The 14,487-nt window shown below is 47.0% G+C and overlaps 1 long non-coding RNA gene across 1 annotated transcript in view; it reads left to right on the forward strand.

Annotated features, from left to right (window-relative positions):
- LOC142828019 (uncharacterized) overlaps positions 1-8,877 on the forward strand; it is a 95,750-nt gene extending 86,873 nt beyond the window's left edge. Inside the window, exon 3 of the long non-coding RNA XR_012902928.1 lies at positions 8,642-8,877. This is a non-coding gene — a long non-coding RNA (uncharacterized LOC142828019). The remainder of the gene's footprint in view (positions 1-8,641) is intronic.
- The last annotated feature ends 5,610 nt before the right edge of the window (positions 8,878-14,487 follow it).

Raw genomic sequence — 14,487 nt, forward strand, 5'->3', positions numbered from 1 at the left:
ATCCATGCAACAAACCTCGGTGCCAACTCTGCCCACATCTATACACCAGCAACACCTTCACAGGACCTAACCAGAACAGCCATACTGTCACTGGTTCATTTTCCTGCACATCTACTAACATAATATATGCCATCATGTGCCAACAATGCCCCACTGCTATATATATCGGCCAAACTGGACAGTCCCTACTTAAAAGAATCAATGGACACAAATCTGATATTAGGAATGGCAACATACAAAAACCTGTAGGGGAACACTTCAATCTCCCTGGATACACAATTGCAGATCTAAAGGTAGCCATCCTGCAGCAAAAAAACTCCAGGACCAGACTTTAAAGAGAAACTGCTGAGCTACAGTGATAGAAATGTAGCCGTGTTAGTCTGGTGTAGCTAAAACAAAATACAGGACAATGTAGCACTTTAAAGACTAACAAGATGGTGTATTAGGTGATGAGCTTTCGTGGGCCAGACCCACTTCCTCAGATCAAATAGTGGAAGAATATATGGCTGTGACTATTTTCTTCCACTATTTGATCTGAGGAAGTGGGGCTGGCCCACGAAAGCTCATCATCTAATAAACCATCTTGTTAGTCTTTAAAGTGCTACATAGTCCTGTATTTTGTTTTTGCTGAGCTACACTTTATCTTCAAGTTTGACACAATCAACTCAGGATTAAACAAAGACTGTGAATGGCTCGCTAACTACAAAAGCAGCTTCTCCTCTCTTGGAATTCACACCTCCAGATCAGCTACTAGAAGTGGGCCTCATCCTCCCTGATTGGATCCACCTGGTCATCTCCAGCCTGATTGTGGCCTGCATATTTATACCTGCCTCTGGAAATTTCCACTACCTGCATCTGACAAAGTGGGTCTTTGCCCATGAAAGCTTATGCTCCTACACTTCAGTTAGGTGCCACAGGACTCCTCGCCGCTTTTATTAATTTCAAAGGCAAACAAAATTGCTCCTCTTAAGTATTTGGGTAAGCCTGACATGAAAGTGGTGTCAGGGTGGAGATCAGTGAAGGGACTGCTCTCCACCAGTGAGAGTACCTCCCTTTGTGCCTCTGCTTTCCATCGAGAAATACATATTCTATACAAATCAGGCACAATTCATGGATGTCTTATTGTAACACTTCAAAATATAAAACTTCCTGTGGCTCCAGTGTTTGTCCTTCCTTCACTTGTACTTCCTCCCAGCTTTCTTCTCTGTTCAACCTTTCATCTCCTTTGTTGCGGGGCAGCTTCTCTTTTCCCCCTCCCAGGTCTACTACCCATCCCAGGTACTCTACCCAAGGCTGTAGCCTGGCCCCGATTCTAGGGCCTGATGGGCTGCTCAACCTGAACTGGTCATACAGGAAGGCTCACTGGCCCTTTAAAGCGAGGTCCGTTAGCCCTCTTCCCAGAATCAATAAACCAAGACAGTAGCTGGCCCTTTAAGGCATGGTCTGCTGACAGGTGGCGGCGAGTCACGGGAAGGGGCTATCCCCTGGTTGGGGGACCTGGGCCCACCTTACTCCTCCAGGTCCCGGCCCAGAGCCCTGTGAGTGGCAGGAGGACTCACCATGCCCTCAGCAGGGAATCTGTCCAAAATGCACCAAGGATTACAGGGTAGGAGAAACAGCACCTGTCCCTCCCTGGGCCACTTCCTACCTGATCCAGCGAGAAAGCGTCCACGTGCTTGCTGGGTCCACTACTTCCCTGGGGGCTGATTCTCCCTCCTAGGCTGCAGGGGAGATGTCCCAACTAGTGCTCAAGCTGCTGCTGTCTTCCCTCTGATCAGCTAGCTAGTACTAGTCAGGCGCTCTGCTCTGAGGTCCTTCCCTCTGGCAGTCAGCTGAGACTGAGTGTCTCTCAAGGCTTTTATACCTGGGCTGCAGTCTGAACATGCCCAACAGCAACCTGGGGGCAGGGCTTCTTCAGCCAGGTGGGCCTGATTAGGCTCAGCCTTCACAGTTCTGGGCTGATATGCCCCCGTCACAGCCCCCAACAACCTCTCAAACAATCTCCTCCCCTAACTGGACTAGGATCCAGCTCTGTCCTGCCTCTTCTTCAGATATCGAGAGGAGGCAACTGCCGCTGCAGGTGCTTGCTCCTTCCTGTGGTGGGGCTCCACGCACTACTCTGGCACCTGCTCTTGTTGTTTTGGAGATTAGCCCTGCAGATCAGTATTCTCATTCTCAGTGGTGCCTTGCCTGCAATCACTTCTGCTCCCGGACCCACGTCACTTCAAGGACTGAAGCACTGTCTTCATAACATAGCTGGGGCCTGTGGCAACCCCTGCACAGTGCACCAGGCATGGGGCCTATGGCACCCTTCACCGCAGGCCCTGCCTCTGCTTCACCCCATTCTACAAGCCCCATTTGTGCTTGCCCCCACTGTGCTCTTGCTCTGCCTCTTCCCCTTCCCTGAGCAATATGAGCCAAGGGATTATGGGAAGCCTGGTGCAGGGCGGACATAGGGGTAGACTCCCTGTCCTGCACTCAGCTCGGCAGCCTGATCCACTCCACCCTGCCACCCTCTCCAGGCCCAAATTCTCTGCAGCAGCAGGAACCAGAGCACCCTGGGGCTGTGCCCCGCTGCTTCCTGCTGCCATGGAAAAGCCAAGTAGAGTGGGCTGGGAGAGGATGGTGGGGCAGAGTGGAGTGACGCAGGCTGCTGGGCCGCTCTGTGGTGAGTGCAGGAACAGGGGTCCCCAGGTGCTGTTTCACTATACATTCAGTTGCCATCAGGAACAGAGAGATGAATGCTGACTCTGGAGAGTGTATGTATGGAAGGAACAGACCAGCCTTGCAGCTCAAAGAAGCAACAACTATACTTGTCAAATATCTTGTTGCCTACTAGTCCAACAGGGCTTGAGAACACCTCTCATGGAAAGGACCGTGAGTTATAGTCATCTCATTGCTTTGTGTACCCAGGTCCAAAAGAAGATGTGAAGTAAAACAAATGTTTGTTTTAAAGACAAATAGAAACTGGAAGCAGAGATGATTTGGTAGATAATCAAGGCCCTGCCAATGCACAACTCTTCTATGGAGAGTAGATGGGGAAAATACATTTACGACTCAAAGTAACTGGGCTGCCATCACTTCCCTTGTATGGGGTTGAGAGGAAGAGAAACTATTCTCCAATCTTATCTGTGGCAACAAGTTTCTAGCAGAGCATCAGCATATTATTATTTATACCTCTTTATACCCTTTTAAATAATACCCCTCCCTCCTCGGCGTTTACACTTTTCAAGCTAATCTAGACAATTTGCTATTCCCCGTCAATTTTGTTTAGCCAGACTCTGTTATATCTGGCATTTTAAAAACTCTGTGTTATAAGTCAGTCCCTCCTCTAATAATGTTTGTTGTTCTTTTCTGAATTTACTCTAATTAGTTAATAATTTTGACATGACCAGGGCTCGACAAATTAGCCAATCTACTCGCCCATGGCGAGTAGATTTTAGGCTGGGGGGGGGGTCGCGCAGCACAGTCAGTGCATGCACAGCGCAGTCTGCGCATGCGCAGCGTGCGCTTCCGCATGGCTGGCAAGCAGGGCTTGCCACCGCTTGATGAGCCCTGGACATGACTATGGCCAGATCTCAAAATTTTAGTCCACGGGGCAGTGCAGTAAACACTTGAGTAACACATACAGTGCAGTGGGATACAATTAAAAAAATCCACTGCCATTTAAGGACCCAATCTTTAAAAGCGCTGAGTGCCTCCTGTAAGGAATAAAGACCCCTCCAGCAGCCAGCAGAGTTGAGGGTGCACAGTACCTAAATAAGTGGCATTCAGAATCTTTTAGAATTAGACCTTCAGGGATATATACTCAGCATTGTCTAGTCAGACGTAAATTACAGATCCTTTCAATGTAATGTGTCACTTGAAAAAGTTCCTTTGTCTATGAAATTAACCTAGAATTCACTAACTTCAGCTTTGATTGTTCTTCAATAGACTCTTCCCTACCTACTGACTGTCACTCAGACTAATGTTTAAACTGCTACCAGAAAACACACATTCTAGCTGAATTGAGACACTTCAAAAAACACAAAATCATATTTTGCATTCCAATTACTTCAGAATGATCTAGATTGCTATTTAATCTTCATGCAAAGCACAGGTTAACTCCCACATAACCTACTATTTATGAGAGTAAATCACCAGACGGCACTCCTACACCATGGAAACAAGTAAGCAAAGACAGCCTTACTGTTTTAAAGGACATCTCATGCTGATTCCTCAAAAATGGATTCTATTTGAATCTATTGCAGCAGTGTGAGTTTTAAACACTAATGTCCCAAGCCTCATGCCATTAATTCCAGCTGATCATTATACCCTAAGAAATGCCCTGTTTTAAGGTTGAAGGGTATGTCTACACTAGCTTGTTAATTCCTAACTAAGTCCTTAGTTCAAATTAACTGTTACTCCTCATTCCACGAACTTAGTTTGAATTAACGTTTCACTGCCGCATGTAGCTGCGCGGCAGTGAGTTCAGGCTAGTGAAATTTCAAAATGGTGACCAGATGGGAACATGCAAATAAAGCCTGGGATATTTAAATCCCAGGCTTCATTTGCAACTCCGGTCGCCTCATTTGCCTACCTAGCTTGAATTAACAAGCTAGTGTAGACATACCCTTAGTTATTACAAACCACAAGTTGTCGCTTTGTGATATACCCCATTCAGCTTTCTTATATATGAAGAAGTTACTCACCTTGTGAAGTAACAATGGTTCTTTGAGATGCGTGTCCTGTGGGTGCTCCACTATAGGTGTCGAGTTTGTCCCGGCGCTGCAGATCAGAGATCTTTTCCAGCCATGGTCTGCCAGACTGCGCATGAGCGAAGTGCGGCTCATGGTTTTTCGCACTGTTTTAGTGCATGCGGTCCGGCCCCCACCAGTTCCTCCTGCCTCTTTATCTGAAAGATAAAAAGTAAAGAACTCCGAAGAGTGGAGGAAGGTGGGTCGTGGAGCACCCATGGGACACGCATCTCGAAGAACCATCGTTACTTCACAAGGTGAGTAACTTCTTCTTCTTCTTCTTCGAGCAGTGTCCCGTGGGTGCTCCACTGTAGATACAGCAGTAGCTTACAAATGGAGGAGGGTTCGGAGCTAACATGCCGTAACCGAAGATAACACTGCTGCCGCCACTGCTGAGTCTGGTATTAGAAGATTTGGAATGGTGTAGTGAGTGGCAAAGGTTAAGTCCAAAGACCATGTGGCCGCTCTATAAATATCTCTTAGTGGGACTTCCCTGAGGAAAGCAGTGGATGTGGCAACTGTCCGAGTTGAATGGGCTCTCAATGTCGATGGCAGTGGTTTGATTCGCAGATTGTAGCAGTCTCTTATACATTGCACAATAACGGAGGAGATGCGCTATCCGGATAATGGCCAGCCTTTAGAATGTTCCGCGACTGATACTAGTAAAGAGTCTGTCTTTCGGAATGGTTTAGTTCTTTCACTATAAAAGGCCAGCGCCCTCCTCATATCCAGAGTGTGTAAGCGTACATGCTCTGGAGAAAGGTGAAGTTCGGGGTGGAAAACCGACAAGACTATAGACTCATTGATATGAAAACGTGAGTTCACCTTGGGGAGAAACCCCGGATGTGGCCTCAATATCACCCCTTGATGGGTGAATACCGTGTAGGGAGGTGAAGATGATAAAACAGCCAATTCGCTGACCCTTCTCGCAGATGTAATAGCCAGCAAGAAAATAACCTTCATGGATAAAATGTGAAGGTCACACGCTAAACCCTGAACATGTGGGCAAGACTCACCAGCCAGACACCCAGAAAGTTCTCTATAGTAACTCCTATCATCCCTCCATTGACCTATTTACCACTGATAATGAATGGTCAATTAGTTACCACGATCATATTCTCTCATCAAACCATCCCCTTCATAAACCCATCTAGTTTAATCTTGAAGCCAGCTAGATCTTTTGCCCTCACTACTTCCCTTTGAAGGCCGTTCCAGAACCTCACTCCTCTAATGGTTAGAAACCTTCATCTAATCTCAAGTCTAAACTTCCTACTAGCCAGCTTATATCCATTTGTTCTTGTGTCCACATTGGTATTAAGCTTTAATAATTCCTCTCCCTCCCTGGTATTTATCCCTCTAATATATTTAAAGAGTGCAATCATGTCCCCTCTCAGCCTTCTTTTGGTTAAGGTAAACAAGCCAAGCTCCTTGAGTCTCCTTTCATAAAACAGGTTTTCCATTCCTTGGATCATCCCAGTGGCCCTTCTTTGTACCTGTTCCAGTTTGAATTCATCCTTCTTAAACATGGGAAACCAGAACTGCATACAGTATTCCAAATGGGGTCTCACCAATGCCTTTTATAATGGTACTAACACCTCCTTATCCCTACCTGAAATACCTTGCCTAATACATCCCAAGACCGTATTAGCCTTTTTCACGGCCATGTCACAATGGCGGCTCATAGTCATCCTATAAACAACCAGGACTCCGAGGTCCTTCTCCTCCTCCATTACTTCCAACTGATGTGTCCCCAGCTTATAACTAAAATTCTTGTTATTAATCCCTAAATGCATAACCTTGCACTTCTCACTATTAAATTTCATCCTATTGCTATCACTCCAATTTACAAGGTCATCCAGATCTTCCTGTATGATATCCCGATCCTTTTCTGAATTGGCAATACCTCCCAACTTTGTGTCATCCGCAAATTTTATCAGGACACTTCCACTTTTGGTGCCAAGGTCAGCAATAAAAAGATTAAATAAAATTGTCCCCAAAACTGATCCCTGAGGAACTCCTCTAGTAACCTTCCTCCAACCTGACAGTTCACCTTTCAGTATGACCCGCTGTAGTCTCCCCTTTAACCAGTTGCTTATCCACCTCTCAACTTTCATATTAATCCCTATCTTTTCCAATTTAACCAATAATTCCCCATGTGGTACTATATCAAATGCCTTACTAAAGGAACGAGGAGTAACGGTAGTTCGGAATAGGAAGCCTAGTCCGAACTACCTAGTTCGTGCCGCATGTAGCCGCGGGGCACGGAGTCCGAACTAGCGGACATTTAAAAATGGTGGCGCCCGGCAACATGCCAATGAAGCCCGGGAAATTCAAATCCCGGGCTTCATTTGCAACTCCGGTTGACTACATTACCACCCTAGTTCGAACTAGGGTGGTAGTGTAGACATACCCTGAGATGCTTGCTCATCCAGCTTGGTCTAACACACCTGCCTATAAATTTTTTCCCTTTTCTTGGGATATAGGCTTCTGACAGCTTCTGCAACTTTAACTTAAAATAATCCCAGGCCTCCTCCACCTCAAGATCCATAATTTCTTTAGTCCAATCAACTTCCCTAACTAATTTCCTTAAAATTGTTCTGGTGGAGAAGAAGCCGGAGTGAAGATTGCACTGTGTGGGAAGACCTGTACTGGCACTGAAGAAGTCAGTGCCGTAGAGGCATCCGGTGCCGAAGGAAGTAGTCCCAGAGAATGTCTCGGTTCTGATAAGTGCCGTGGAGCTGGTCTGTGCTTGGAAGTCAAGGGGCATCTTGGTGCCGTTGAATGTCTCAAGGATGAGGAGCTTCTATGTGCCGGCGAACGATCCGGAGCAGAGTGATAGCTCAGTGCTGGAGAATGCCTCAACAGAGAGAGGTATCTCGGTGCCGATGGATGTGTCGCTGATTGACGTCCCAGTGCCAAGGAGTCTGATCATGGAGAAGGACTTCTTGGTGTGGATGGATGACTCAGAACAAGAAGACTTGTGCGAGAAGAAGGGTGTTCAGGTGTCTCTGAACGCGTCCGTGCCGATGCTCTTCGTGCCTGGGACCGCCGAGACAGTGAAAAGTGTCTCAAAGGCGAAGGGCATCTCGGTGGTGTATGCACCCGGAGAGAAGAGAGGCTGTGGGCTGATGGTGAATGCACCTGAGTATGAGCCCGCGCCGGTGCATCCCGTTGCGTCAAAGGGTGACTCGGTGCCGAAACCCATGCCGGGGAATGGGTTGGTGCCAAGACCCACACCAGAGAGTGCGTTGGTGCCAGGACTCGTGCTGGAGGCCGACTCCGTTCCGGGGAACATCCCGTAATGGGAGAAGTTCTTGGAGCTGTAGCGGTTCCTGTGGATGATTTGGGAACCAAAGGAACGGCTGAGGCCATCAAGCCCGATATAGAGGAGCTTGGGGGTGACTTGTTCTGGCTAAGTTTTGGATTTCCAGCGCTCCGTGTGGCCATTGTCCCAGAGGTACCTGGCTTGTCCCCAGCGTTCACCCATGAGGGAGGGAGAGAGCGTGACGGCAAAGATTTGTTCTTTGTCTTTTTGGCCTGTTCCACATGGCTCTTAGACTGTTGAGTCTGGGGCTGAAGGGCTTTGTCAAAGAGCAAGATCTTCAAATGCATGTCTCTATCTCTCCTAGCCCTAGCTGAAAGCTTTGAGCAGTGGGAACATTTAGAAGGTATGTGGCCTTGCCCAAGACATCGGATATATAGGGAATGACCATCGGAGGCTGGCATTGCCTCGCGGCATTTGCCGCATTTTTTAAACCCAGGCATTATAACTATTTACAGAAATAGAAAGAAGTAACAATTTTTTTGAACGACTGAAACTAAACTAATAACTATAGTAACTGTAACTATAACTATAACTATGATTAATAATATAAAGATTTAACTGTTGTTTGTCTCTCTAACAGGGTCTGTAGAGAGCGATCGATCCGTCCGCGGCTGAGGACGGTCAGGAGGAACTAGCAGGGGCCGGACCGCGCACACTCAAACGGCGCAAAAAGCCACAAGCTGCACTTCGCTCATGCACGGTCCGGAAGACCACAGCTGGAAAAGATCTCCGATCTGTGGCACCAGGACAAGTCCAATGCCTACAATAGAGCACCCACAGGATACTGCTCGAAGAAGAAATATTTATTCTTATAACCTGCCCAGTATTTCTGAAGAAAGAATGCCTAGAACAATAATAAATACTGTTAATTTACATGTGATCTCTTTCTTTCAGTTAAAAAGAAGCCAAAACACCATACACAAATACACAAATAATCATAGGAAGGAGGGCACATGTGACGGAGTTTCGGCCCCACACTGGCCCTATAATAGGGTGCCAGGTAAACCCTGCTAAAAAACTGGACACACTTGTTCGGGGGGCGGGAGGGGAGGACCGGCCAGGAGGGGGGTGCGGCTGGCCGGGAGGGGGCAGGAAGCAGAGCTGGCGGGGAGAGGAAAGGGTCCAGGGGCTGCGGGGCTAGATGGGAGAAGGGGGGGTGGGAGGCAGAGCTGGCAGACGTGGGGGGTGTCCAGGGGCCATGGGGCTAGTCGACAGGAAGAGGGGGCAGGAAGCAGAGCTGGGGGGGATCAGGGATTGTGGGGCTGGAGGGAAGGATGGGGGGCCTGGAGGAAGGGGGGCAGGAAGCAGAGCTGGCGGGGGATGGTGTCCGGGGGCTGCAGGGCTGGCTGGCAGGAAGAAGGAGGCAGGAGGGGAGGATGGGGGGGCGGGAAGCAGAGCTGGGGGGGGATCGGGGACCATGAGGCTGGAGGAGAGGAAGGGGGGGTGGGAAGCAGAGCTGGGAGAGGGATCGGGGGCCATGGGGCTGGCCAGCAGGAAGAGGGGGCAGGAAGCAGAGCTGGGGGGGGGGGAGATCAGGGGCCGTGGGGCTGGAGGGGAGGAAGGGGGGGTGGGAAACAGAGCTGGGGGGGATCGGGGTCTGTGGGGCTGGAGGGGAGGAAGGGGGGGAAGCAGACCTGGTGAGGAGGGGGGGCACAGCCACTAGCCTCAGCCAAAGTTCTTCCGGCCGTGCCCCCGGCAGGCGATCCCTTTACTTGCCAGAAGAAGCTGGGTGGGGGCCAGAGGCTCCCAGCTGGGAGGCGGGGCCGCGATTGGCGCTGGGAGCCTCTGGTCCCATGCAAAAGCCGGGCGGGAGGGAAGGGGTGGGTTGCTGGGAGTCCTGGCCCCCACCCCTTCCTGCCCCGCCCCGCCCCACCCAGCTTTTGCGTGTGACCACAGGGTTCCCAAAGCCCATCGTGCTCCACCACCCAGTCACTCCCCTGTCCCCTCCAGGCTTCCATCCGGTGCCCAGCCGGGAATTCACAAAATACCAGACATTGCACATGTCCGGTAGTTTCTGAATTTTTCTACCGGACAGACGGTGCAAATACCAGACTGTCCGGTAGAGAACCTGGCAACCCTACCCTATAAGGGTTAAAACCCAGTCCTGGGAGAGAGCTGGAGCAGTGGAGCCAGCAGCTGTGGCAGGAATTAGCCAATTAGGGCCCAGCTGAAGGCAGTCAAAATAAAGGCTCCCGGAGGGGTGGACAGAGACTTACACTCACTCTTGCTGGGGGGCAGGAAGGACCTAGCTGCCAGGAAAGCTGGAAGCTTCCTGACTTAGAGCAGGGCTGGGGAAAGTCAGGCAGAGCTGAGGAAGCTCTGGTCAGGCAAGCTCCCAGGCAGCAGGGCCTGAAACAAGGCCTCAGGGTACCAGGGCTGCAGAGAGGCAGCAAGGAAAGCCAACAGATCCACCCGCTTGCCAATGACTGCAGCCGTTCAGACTGCAGTTTGCCCCTGAAGAAAGGGTCACTGAAGCAATGTGGACACAGGAGGTTGGGGGTTCCAAGAGGGGGAGGACCCCAGAGTGTGGGGGCACTGCAGCCGGGCAATACCCAGAGGGAGGATGCCAAGATCTGGGAAGGACGTGGGTCCTAACACAGAGACTGAGAATAACAGGTAACAGCAAGCATGACAGCAGCCAAAAGGGAGTGCTCCAGAGCAGATCAGAAGCTAATTCCCAGAGTGTCCAGCAGGAGGCGTGGTGATGAGTCCCACCATATTATAGCACACTACACACTGAACTATGAGGAGCTTTGAGGCGACAGAGTTTTGGTCAAGGATGCAAGGAATAATCCTTTATTCTGTGAAAGGAGTCTTAGTTGTCCACACAGAAGAGAAAGAAACTCAATTTTTAAATTTCTCACTCAAGGGAACCCTCTGCAATGAGCTGTATAAATACCTTGTTATATTTTAGTACTATGCCTAGGACAACAGATCCCTGTTCATTGAGTGGCAAACTCTAGATGCTACTAGAATGGAAATAATAATACATAGATATCTATGGTAGAGACATACTGCAGTTAGCCAGTCTGACTCTGCTAATCATTTAGGACTTGAGCATCATGACCACTGATCCAAGTGCTGAGGACACAGATTAGAGGAGACAAGCCTAGGGGAATGTGATCTCTTAACATTCACTCTTTTCATTCCCCCCCCCCCCCCACACACACATACCTCACAACTCCTCTATATGGGTAATCTGAATATCCCCAGGGGCTTAGACATCTGCGTCGGCTTTGTGGATCAGTGTTGTTCCTGTGATTCTTCTGGGTGTTTAAAAGTTAGGCAGTGCAAGGCTCAGCATTGGAGATCCTCAGTCCATTCATGGATCTCATCCTGAGGGTATGTCTACACTTGCATCCTCTTTTGATAGAGGGATGCAAATGTAGACATTTGAAATTTGAAAAGTGCTGTTTAGACGCGGTTATTTCGAAAGAAAACCCTTCTTTTGAAATAACTGTTAAACCTGATGTTATGAGGAATAAGGGTTATTTTGAAAGAAGGGTTTTCTTTTGAAATAACCATGTCTAAACAGCGTTTTTTATTTCGAAAGAAGGTATTTCGAAATAGCACCGGACTGCAAATATAGCATGGGATATTTAAATCCTGGCTTCATTTGCAATTTTGAATATCTACATTTGCATCCCCCTATCGAAAGAGGGTGCAAGTGTAGACATACCCTAAGTGACTTGCTAAAGTTCCCACAGACAGTCTGTGTTAGAACAAAGACTTGAACCAAGTCTCCTAATTCTAAGCCAATAACTCTAACTACTAGACCAGGCTCTCACACTGCCCTAAATGATTAGAAATTAACTTTACAATCCAGTAAAGGTGAGTCCTCGGCTGGGAAAACTGTTTCCAGAGAACAATGTATTATTTTAAACACCTCTTCCTTTTTGTGAATTATCCACAAGGAGCATTCAGTCTCTTCAGATTAGTTTATTATTTGTGTGTGCATAATGGTTGCTCAAAGATTATTTGTCAGGGTTCTTGCTTAAAATATTTGCTTTTAGCAATTTGCTATATGCAGTGTGTGACTGATTGCCAATATGCTATTTATATGCTATAACGTGGGCTAGTGGCTAATGTGCTGGTGTGTGATGTAGGAGACTTGGGTTCTATTCTTGGCTTGGCCACTGGTCTGCTCAGACCTTGAGAAAGTCACATCACCCTTTCTTTGCATCAATTTCTCCTACTGTAAAATAGGGATGGACCCTTGGTGAAGTACCTGGTGATCTAACGCCAGTCATGGATCAGAAATCCTATTGTGTTAGATACTGTGTAATCACAGAACCCAAAGACTGTTCTTATTTCACAGGTCTTACACATGTTGTTATCTGATTGGATGATGCCAAACACTTTCAGAATATTTATATCTTTTTGCAAATGAAAATTTGCTGAGATTAATACACAGAGAATTAAAACAAAAGGGGTCACCGATAGCATTCGTACATATCTGCAGTTTTTGTCTCAAAGTTCATGATACTTTGCAGTATATATTTCACTTAGCCTGTACTTTGGTCCACAACATACTACAAGAAATGGCTTTTGAAGATGAGGGAACTTCAAAGTTTGCAGCTGAGCTTTGAAGTTCATCCTTTTATTGACCCATTTTCAGAACTAGGGCTACAAATCCTCCTTTGCCTTGTCTGCAATGGCAACAGCAAAACCAGCAGAAATCAGAAGAAGCAAACACTTCTTGCCCAGAGGCCCTGTGCAATATAAGCCAAATTGACCACTGAGTACTTTATAAAAAGTTTTTGGGAAGCCACACTAGAAACGTACGTACAAGTGCATAGGGAAAAAAAATCTCACGTTGCTAACTCTAGTTATAACACACGCTGCAGCTGTTCCTTTTTGTTGGAATAGGGTTTCTTCTCTCCCTCTATGTCTTTTCATTTAAATTGTGTAGGAGTTGGAATGGCATTAAGTTTTGTTGAACATTGATATTAAAACATTTCTCCTGCTCTCAGTGACAGAGTATTTAATAATAGATATTTGTTGCTCACCTCGTCAAGGTCATGCCTTCTACTTCTAATGTGCATTTGAAATACACCATCTATTGCCCTTATAAAGAGAGCAAAGAAAGAACACACACAGAAAGACCATTCAAGAGGTGATATATTTTCCTTATAAAATACCGATCGATCAATCTTTCAAATCTACAGAGTTATATCCTAAATTCTCACTTTTACTCTAAGTTCCCCATCTTCTCACCAAAGAAGATGTAATCACATTTTTTAACCTCACAAATAGTTGAAACTTTTAAAAAAACCTAATGTTCTATATTCTAAAGTACACACATCAAATCAGTGTGAGTTCTGACTGGGATGAAATACAGCCAGATAAAAGCAGGACTCCCCTTTCATGCTTTTAATTTCATTCCCTATCTAGTCCCTTCCTCCACCTTTATTGGGGAGGTCTGTCTATGGTACCAATAGAAGGCTATGTCTACACCACCAGGTAATTTTGAAATATTGTTTCGAAATAACTTAACTCATGAAATAACTATTTTGAAATAAACATATTCCTCTTCACAAGCAAGAGTTATTTCAAAACAACAAGCCCATTATTTTGAAATAACAGGGTTGGCAGTGTAGATGCTCACCTAGTTATTTCGAAATAACTCCTCAGTGCAGACATGTTCTAACAGTGCCAAACCACTTGATTACCAGATGGTGGTCATCTGATAGCACTTGCATTGAGGGTGGGATCTAAGTCTCAGTAAGCTGAATGAGACTGCCATTATGTTCCAGCCACAACACAAATTGTAACTGTGGGGGCATGGGACAATTGTACCATTTGTCCCAGCCATTCCTGCACATGCCAGAAATGGACAGCAAGATCCATGCAATTATGAGTCAGAGTGATCAGTGTGATGCTCACCCAAGAAGTGAGCTAATGGTCTTTGGACAAAGCGAACTGATCAGACATAGCTCAGGTGAATACACTGTAAAAAACAGAGGTCAAGATGGTTGTAATGGTGATGTGTAAATCTACACAGGGGACTTAGAGCGGTTTCTTTTCTGAATATCTCAATAACCTGACCACATCTTTCTAGATGCCTTTGAGAATCTACACAACAGTAGCCTAGGGGCTATCATGTATCAGTTGTTTTTGCTCATGCTGGAGACAGAAATCTCAAGATACCCTGGATAAGAACAAGACGGAAGAATGAACCAGCTCAGACCCTGTAATTGTCATGGGTCATGATATCCATGTTCCACAGGCTGCAGTAAAACACATTAAAGCATATGATGAATGAAACTTGTTTTTGTATAAATTTGCGTTGTAAACATCTTCTCCATACTTGTGTTAGTAAAAGACATTACAACTAACTGTCATAGTGTGACGGGGTGGAGCAACTCGCCCGCCGCCGGATGTGGCGGGTGAAGGGGGAGCTGGCGACACGGGCCGAGCGGCCCC

This window comes from Pelodiscus sinensis, chromosome 3 (assembly GCF_049634645.1).
Source record: "Pelodiscus sinensis isolate JC-2024 chromosome 3, ASM4963464v1, whole genome shotgun sequence".
Lineage (NCBI taxonomy): Eukaryota > Metazoa > Chordata > Testudines > Trionychidae > Pelodiscus > Pelodiscus sinensis.